Below are 8,187 nucleotides of genomic sequence, written 5' to 3'. Positions count from 1 at the left end.
CCTCTATGATTTACTCTATCAAAGTAACTCTTTTGTCAGACATATTTCTTAAATTTGTGGTGGGTTGCCTGGTATGATGACAAGTAGTGAAAACTCTCATATATATAGGGTTAATGTTAGTCGTAAAAAAAAACTTTTTATAAGAGATGTATGCGTTGATCATATCAAAATTGTAGGTAGGAGGCTCAAATTCATAGAAAGGAGATTGTTAGATGTGTTTTAATGATGACTTGGGCTGTATATAATTCTGGCACCTAGGGATTGTCGAATGCTCCTAAAAATAGATTGCTGTGGAAATGTTTATTATAGGGAAATTGACATATTCTCTAGGAGGGACGGGGTGAATGGGCCTGCTACATTTTCTACATTGAAGACATATACAGGTTTTGATGCTACTTCTGTTAAATCAAGTGGGGCTTCATTGGATTTCTGCTACTGCGGAGATAATCAAATTCTGGGTAGCGGTCAGGAGAAAATTAGTCATAGGTGTTCTTGTGTAATAATTACTGTTGAAAGTGTAAATGATCCATTTATCAGTAAGACTGAGAAGAGAATAACTGCTACATTACTTCATATGAGATGATTGTCTGTGCTATTGTTCCTAGAGCTCCAGTGAGTGAGTATTTTGAATGTGAAGTTCATCCAGATCTGAGGATGGAATAAATGGCTCGGTGTGATATGGCTAATAGAAATAATATGCCTACATTTATACTAATTAGTGGATAAGATATGGGAAGAGGAATTCATGTTGTGAGAGCCAGGGTTAAGGCTAGCATTGGGGTTAAGGCTAGCAAGAGAAGCCACCGCAATGAGAAGCCCGGGCACCGCAACAAAGAGTAGCCCCCGCTTGCCGCAACTAGAGAAAGCCTGCGCATAGCAACGAAGACCCAACGCAGCCAAAAACACATTAATTAATTAATTAGTTAACTATTTTAAAAAAGTACTATATCCTTCTGTACAGCTTCTCTGGGAAGAACAGAGAGATGGCGTAGGAGAGTGAGAAAGACCAATATTTAGTGCACATCTCTCATGCAGGTGCTCTGCTGGCTCAGATAGATTTATCCCCACTTTACAAAGGAGGAAATAATCTCAGAGAGGCTTAGTAATTTTCCCAAAGCCAAACAGCTATGGAGTGGCAGAACCAAGATCTGAACCAAGTCTGTTACCTTCAAAGCCTAAGTCCTCATCACAACAAAACTCAATTAATATTTACATTTATCGAATTACATTGCAACCTGGGGAGTTCTTGGCACAATCCTGAATAAGAGTGAGAAAGAAAGAAATAGCATTGTTCCTACAGTCAACCCAAATTTTTGGAGCAGCTCCTAGATGCCTGGCCCTTTTTGGGGTTCAGCAGTGATGAAGACAGGAAGAGTCCTGCTTTCATGAACCACGTAGTGGGGAGGAGAGAGGGGTGCAACTTGGGTGAGGGATTTCACCTTGCTGGACCTCTGTTTTGTCATCTGGAAAATGGGATGGCTGTTCCTCATTTTCTGGGATTGTCCAGCCCTCACATTCTCTGATTCCATAAGAAGCATTTGTTTTCCTGTTTCTTTAAAATTCATTCAGGCCGTGAGCTGTGATGAATGTTGTTAGCTGCTCCCCAAAGCACTCTATTCCCACCCTTTTCCTGTGATCAGGTCTTTCCCGAAACATGACTCACAGTCAGTCAGTCAAGTCACAGAACCTAAGGGGCACCCAGCAGAAAAATTCCAACCCTTGCTTCCCAGGAGCTCTGCGGTCTACCTGCCAGGTAAACTTAACTCACCTGGCACAAGGTGGCCATCCCTGGTTTCACATCAACATGATCTCAGGCACAAACCTCCTTGTTTTTCCATTTTGTCTTTAAGTTACTTGTTGAAACAACTGCACAAATATGACAAAGGTATAAAATCAGACATCTTCTGCCCCCAGTGTCTACTAATAAATGATTTTCTGCCACTTTAATGATAAAGATAGGACATTTCAACATTCTGCTACCCTTATTATTTGTCATTTTTGTTGATATTTCTATTGACTACATCTTTCAATATTTTAACAATGGAACATTTATTCAGGTTGTTCCAGACCCAGCTTTTAGTGGTAAAGGTTTTGTTGTTATATTTCTCTTATGTTTCCTTTAAAAATCATTATCCTATTTAAATGGAATAAGTCAATTCTATAAGCATTTATCTTATGATATTGATGAAATTGATACATAGAGGGCAGTAGTACAAGTTGATTGGACTTGAGAACCTCTATTAGCACAGTTAAGTATAAATATTGTCTATATGTGAACCAAAGTACATGCCGAGTGAGATTCTCTGACTTTTTTTCACTGTCTGCCCCTCAAGCCGGTGGGAAATGGAATATTTCTTGCCCTATCAGTAAACAAAGGATGTCACAGTCTTCAGCACTTGCAGCCCTCCAATGTGAGCCGGCGGGCCCTGAGGCACTCAGGATATGCAAATACGGAATGCAGGCCCCAGAGAGCTGAGGTGCATATCAAAGGAAGGATTTCAGTGAGCCCATGCAAAGAAAAGCGCCGCATTCCTCACCTTGGGAGAGCTGGTTTTCCTTAGTTAACAATCACCTTTTGATGTTCCCCATTACCAGTCCCCTGCCCTGTCCCCTCCCCCCGGTACTTTAGCTCAGGGAGGAAGGAGCGCAGAGGGACTCGGCTGAATAAGGGGCCTGCGCGCCTCGGGAGGAGTTTTCAGCCGCTTTCCCCGCAGTCGGGAGGAGGGGCGCTGACGCTGCAGCCACACCCTGCGCCTCCCTTGCCCCGTTTCCCCGCAGGACGCTCAGGCCGACCCCCTCCCCACGCCCACCAGGCCTCGCGAGCCAGGCCGAGGGCAGGGGCGAGAGGAGGGACCGAATTTCCCGGGGACCAGAGGCTGGAGGCCGCTCTTTCTGCACAGCAGCGGCGGGTGGCAGCGAACCCCTGCCCCTCAGAAGCTGGTCTTGTGCTGCCGCCCGGGCACCGGACCAGGCGGAGGGTCGGCGCCCACTTACCTGGCCCGCCGTCCCCGCGACTGTCACAGCTTCGGCCGCCGGGGCACCTCCAGAGCCGGCAGCCTCAGTGAGGTCGCCCTCCCCTCGGGCTCTGGGGCAGTTCCGTGAAGGCGGAGGGAAGAGACCCCGCCCGAGCCGGGAGTTCCAGCTCTGAGGAAACGCGGGCTCTGTTCAGCGCGCAGTGGGTGGGACCGCTCTGCCCCGAGGCCTTCCGGGAGGGAGCGGGGCGGCGGGGGAGGGAGCCGCCAGGAGCGCAGGGCCCCGTCGGGGGTCCTGGAGGGGCGGCCCGGCCTGGGGGCCACGCCCACTGTGGCCGTAGCCCAGGCCTTTTTCCTGGAATCCTACACGAAAAAGTTAGAAAGATACACAGTCTATAGTAAATATTCACAAATGATTGTTGCTGCTGTGCTCACTATTCTATTAAAGGTGTAAAATCCATAAAACACTTTAAGTTCAAAATTAAATATGAATTTTTACCTTTCTAATTATGTCTCTGATATTCACAGTTGTGGTTAATGAATCAGAGACTGTGGCATCACTAGTTAACCATGAGCTTGTTAAAAAAATAGAATTCAGGCCCACCGGACCTACTGAATCACAATCTGCACTTTTACAATCTCCCCAGTGTACTTGTGTATCCATGAATAGTTGAAAGGTACATTTCTACCTCGACAGGTCTTTTCTGTATGAGAAATACACACATTTTATCCAGTTTGACATAATAAAACACTCAAAAATGCATATGCCTGTGTTGAAACCATCATTTTATCATTTCTTTTCCAGACAAGTATAGTCTCTATACTGGTTTTGTGGATCACATGCCATACCCTTTTCTTGTAGTTAGAAATAAGGTAGAGAAAGTTACTTTGTAAAAAAAAAATATATATATATATATATATATATTAGTGGATAATTGAAGACACTCTTCTAAATTAAAAGCAGTTCTCTTAACTTGCTGTTTTCTTCTTGGGTCACATTATGAACTCTTCCCGTGGCCACATGGCATGTGTACTTTTAATTTCAGGGACTGCTGACATTCCAGGATGTGGCCATAGATTTCTCTCAAGAGGAGTGAGAATGCCTGGACCAAGATCAATGGGAATTGTACAGGGATGTGATGTTAGAGAAGTATAGGAACCTGCTCTCCTTGGGTGAGGATACCTTCCTTCCAGAATTCCTTATCCAACCACAGGGTTTGGAGTCCTTCATTTGTAGAATGTCTCCTGAAATCTTCTGCTTCCTACAATAGGGTTTCAGATTGCAACGTTTCAGGAAAGATTGGGAGTTTGTGGGTATAATTTTTCTTATTCTTTTAAAATTGCAGCCTCCCTTTTAATATACTTTGTAACTGCTTGGGATGTGTCTATATGAACTGTGTACTATATGCTTCTGTTACAGTCCTTACAATATTTTATTGTCTTATTTTCTGTAACCATTTTCCATGGATTCTTTGGGCTTAAGGTATATTAAAAGGGAGACTGCGATTCTCCCTTTAAAAGGGGACTTATTAAAAGGGGACTTCCCTGGTGATGCAGCGATTAAGAATTCGCCTGCCAATGCAGGGGACCCGGTTCGATCCCCGGCCTGGGAAGATCTCACGTGCCACGGAACAACTAAGCCAGTGGGCCACAACTACTGAGTCTGCACGCCACAACTACTGAAGCCGGTGTGTCTTGAGCCCGTGCGCCATTTATTTTTTGGAGAATAAAACCACTTCTGAGTGATTAAAATTTAGGCCAGCTAGTCAAAATGCTTTATCACGTGTTCTTCTAAAACACTGATCAATGGAACAAGTTTTGCTAGGGATAACAGTGTAATTGTATTCTGGAGTTCATATGGGCAATATGGTTTATGACCTTGATGCTGGATCACGACATTTCAATGGTATAACTGCTATTAATTGTCTGTTTGTTCAACGATTAAAGTCTCACGTGATCTGAGTTCAGACTGGAGTCATCCTGGTTGGTTTCTGTCTATTGCAGATTTCTTCCAGTATGAAAGAAAGGACAAGGGCAATACGGCTTACTTTACAAAATGTCTTCAAACTAAATGATGCTATAATCTACATTCAATTAATTTATACATACCCTACTGTAGAACAGGGTTCGTTACGCTGGCAGAGCCCGGTAATTATGTAAAACTGAAACTTTTTCTGCACTGGTTCAAGTCCTCTTCCTAAGAATGTGTTTATAATCAACATTCTTTCACAAATTACCCAATTGAATTCACCATAGCATTCCTCATATTAACTAAATGGAAAATCCTAGGCTATATACAAGTCCAGAAAGGGCCAAAAATCATCAGCCCCCATGGATGATTACAACCCATTGCTGAGGCATTCAAATTACTTATTAAAGAACCACTATGTCCATCAACATCATCAATTTATATATTATTGCCCCAATGCTAGCCTTAACCCTGGCTCTCACAACATGAATTCCTCTTCCCATATCTTATCCACTAATTAGTATAAATGTAGGCATATTATTTCTATTAGCCATATCACACCGAGCCATTTATTCCATCCTCAGATCTGGATGAACTTCGCATTCCAAATACTCACTCACTGGAGCTCTAGGAACAATAGCACAGACAATCATCTCATATGAAGTAATGTAGCAGTTATTCTCTTCTCAGTCTTACTGATAAATGGATCATTTACACTTTCAACAGTAATTATTACACAAGAACACCTATGACTAATTTTCTCCTGACCGCTACCCAGAATTTGATTATCTCCGCAGTAGCAGAAATCCAATGAAGCCCCACTTGATTTAACAGAAGTAGCATCAAAACCTGTATATGTCTTCAATGTAGAAAATGTAGCAGGCCCATTCACCCCGTCCCTCCTAGAGAATATGTCAATTTCCCTATAATAAACATTTCCACAGCAATCTATTTTTAGGAGCATTCGACAATCCCTAGGTGCCAGAATTATATACAGCCCAAGTCATCATTAAAACACATCTAACAATCTCCTTTCTATGAATTTGAGCCTCCTACCTACAATTTTGATATGATCAACGCATACATCTCTTATAAAAAGTTTTTTTTTACGACTAACATTAACCCTATATATATGAGAGTTTTCACTACTTGTCATCATACCAGGCAACCCACCACAAATTTAAGAAATATGTCTGACAAAAGAGTTACTTTGATAGAGTAAATCATAGAGGTTTCAATGCTCTTATTCCTGGAATTGAATTCTTCCTAATAATTTTACATTCTCCATGCTACCTACCACATTACACCACATGCTATATAGTAAAGTTCTCTAAGTAAGCTTCAGGCCCATACCCCCAAAATATTTTTGTATATCCTTCCTGTGCAAATAAACTCTCATTGTTTTTACCATCATTCTACTGACCATTTTCTCAGGAAATATAATAATTGTATAACCAGCTCACACTGGTTAATGGTATCCCCATTCTAATAAAAAACATGAACCCATAAGCTACAGAAGCATCCAACAAATATTTCCTAAAACAGTCCACCACATCAATACTACTTATAATGGCTATTATCATTAATCTAATATACTCTGGTCAAAGAGCACAATGAATAACAAAATTCTTTAATCCAGCAGCATCCACCCTCATGACAATCGCCCTTGTCACAAAAGTAGGACTTTCCCCATTTCACTTCTGAGTGCCTGAAGTCACACAAGGCATCCCATGAACAGCAGACCTGATGCTATCAACATGGCAAAATTGCACCCCTATCAGTTTTATACCACATGTCACCATCCATCAACCTAAATATACTATTAATCATAGTGATATTATAAATCATAGCTGGAGGCTGAGGCAGACTTCGCCATACTCACCTGGAAAATATTACACCCTCCTCATCAATTGCCCATATAGGATGAATAACAGCTATTATAATGTATATTCAGATTATAACGATCCTAAACATACTAATTTATATCATAACAACACTATCTTCTTCTTATTTATGCCCAGATCATGTACTACAAGAGTATCATTATCACACACATGAGGTAAAACACCTCCCATCACAATCATTTTCCTCACCATTATAGTATCATTAGGACATCGCCCATCACTATCAGGGTTTCTACCCAAATGAATAATTATCCAAGAGATAACAAAAACGACAACATCATTCTACCAACACTAATAGCCATCATAGCAGCCCTCAGCATATATTTCTACTTGCAGCTAACATACTCCACATCACTAACTATATTCCCTTCATTAAACAACACAAACACAAAACAATTTGAACGTACAAAGAAATAACCTTCCTATCATTACCAATCATAATACCCACACGATTACTACACACAACACCCATTCTATCGGTGCTGGACTAGGAATTTAGGTTAGTTCAGGCCAAGAGCTTTCAAAACCCTAAACAAGTGAAATTTACTTAATTCCTAAAAATAAGGATTGCAAGACTTTATTCTACATCAACTGAATGTAAAGCAAACACTGTATTTAAGCCAAATCTTTACGAGATTGATGAGTTTTAACCCCAGGAAACTTTAGTTAACAGGCAAATCCTCTAGTCAACTGGCTTCAGTCTACTTCTCCTTCATTTGAGAAAGAAAAAAAGAAAAAAAAAAGCAGGAAAATCACTGGCAGAATTGAAGCTGCTTCTCTGAAGTTACAATTCAATTTGTTGATTCACCACAGGGTTTGCCAGAAAGAGGGCTCAATCTCTGTCTTTAGATTTACAGTCTAATGCTAACTCAGTCATTTTACCTCTGTTCATACACTGCTGATTATTTTCAACAAATCACAAAGATATCGGCATTTTATATTTACTATTTGGTGCTTGAGCTGGAGTAGCAGGCAGCACCTTAATTATATCAATCGAGGCTGAGCTATGCTGACCTGGACCGCTACTTGGAGATGCCCAAATCTGTAAGGTAGTCATAACAGTCCCTGCACTTGTAATAATTTTCTTTATAGCTGTACCCGTTATGATTGCAGGCTTTGAAAACTGACTTGGGCCACTAATAACTCAGACACCTGAAGTAGCATTTCCCCCAATAAATCATATAAACTTTTGACTACTTCCCCCATCATTCTTACTCCTACTCATATCACCAATAGTAGAAGCTGGTTCTGGTACCAGTGGAACCGTGTATTCAGCTCTAGCCTGCAATCTGGCCCATGCAGGAGCCTCTGTCGACCTAACTGTTTTCTCCTTCCATTTAGC

The sequence above is a fragment of the Balaenoptera borealis genome (assembly GCF_965194805.1).
Source record: "Balaenoptera borealis genome assembly, contig: HAP1_SCAFFOLD_370, whole genome shotgun sequence".
Lineage (NCBI taxonomy): Eukaryota > Metazoa > Chordata > Mammalia > Artiodactyla > Balaenopteridae > Balaenoptera > Balaenoptera borealis.
The sequence above is the reverse complement of the archived record's forward strand: the minus strand, read 5'-3'. Positions refer to the sequence as shown.